The following is a 1,278-nucleotide window of genomic DNA, read 5'->3' as shown; positions in this document are numbered from 1 at the left end:
CGCTCTTTTTCAAGGACAGCTGTGCCAGAGCTTGTGACTGATCCAAGGTCACATCAGCAGGTGCAAGTGGAAGAGTGGGGAATCAAACCCGGTTCTCCCAGATTGGAGTCCACACACTTAACCACTACACCAAACTGAGGAGTCTCAGAGGGGCTCACAAACTCCTTTCCTTTCCCTTCCCCTCCCCCCAACAGACACCCTGGGAGGTAGGTGGGGCTGAGAAAGCTCTTGACAGAAACGGCTCTTTTTCAAGGACAACTCTTATCAAAACTATGGCTTGCCCGAGGTCATCCAGCCAGGTGCAAGTGGAGGAGTGGGGAATCAAACCCGGTTCTCACAGATTAGAGTCCGCACACTTAACCACGACACCAAACTGGACAAGATCATGCAAGTCGTTGAAGGTGGGTCTCGTCACTCTGCCGTCTCCCTCTCTCTCTCTGAACAAGCATCCTCTCTGGCTTCAGTTTTTCCAGCATCCTGATGAAGTTTGCCAATCTGCCCTCCCTCCCCCCTCCTCCCTCCCTCCCTCTCTGAAATTGTTGATTTTGAAAATCCCTGCATTTCCTGCAATTTGGAAGGCCCCTGAAATTATCATAGGAGAAGGCAGCGGTTCTTGTGATTCTTTAACGCAGTCCGTTGTGCATAAATTAGACCTCCCCCCATTCACCAGTGGAGCAGTCCACGGGTGGGAAGACAGGCAAAGCCTCCCCACCCCTCCACAGAAGCAAATGTGGGTCTATCGACTTTGGATGACTTCCCCCCGCCCCCAGCACCCTGTTCTCTTGCTTCTCTAAGGACACACCTTGCTGCAAATCCATGCGGTATTTTCATCCATCCCTCTTGTGCTTCGGCAGACGTTGGACTGGTTTCTCAGGCCCACCGTTGGTGTTTAGCCAGTTATGTTGTTGTTTGTTGTTCAGTCGCACAGTCGAGTCCGACTCTTCGCGACCCCATGGACCAGCTCCCGCCAGGCCTTCCGGTCTTCCACCATCCTCTGAAGTTTGGTCAATTTCATGTTCGTTGCATCGATGACACTGTCTAACCATCTCATCCTTTGCTGTCCCCGTCTTCTTTGACCTTCAATCTTTCCCAGCATCAGGGTCTTCTCCAGTGAGTGCTCCCTTCTCATTGGGTGGCCAGTTATAGGCCAACACTATGCTGGGGATTATTAGGAAGGGAACTGAAAACAAATCAGCCAGTATTACCATACCCCTGTATAAATAGATGGTGCGACCTCATTTGGAGCAGAGTACAGTTCTGGTCACCACACTTTAAAAA

Source organism: Gekko japonicus, unplaced genomic scaffold (genome assembly GCF_001447785.1).
Source record: "Gekko japonicus isolate JY-2015 unplaced genomic scaffold, Gekko_japonicus_V1.1 scaffold6420, whole genome shotgun sequence".
NCBI lineage: Eukaryota > Metazoa > Chordata > Lepidosauria > Squamata > Gekkonidae > Gekko > Gekko japonicus.
This window is presented reverse-complemented; position numbering follows the sequence as displayed.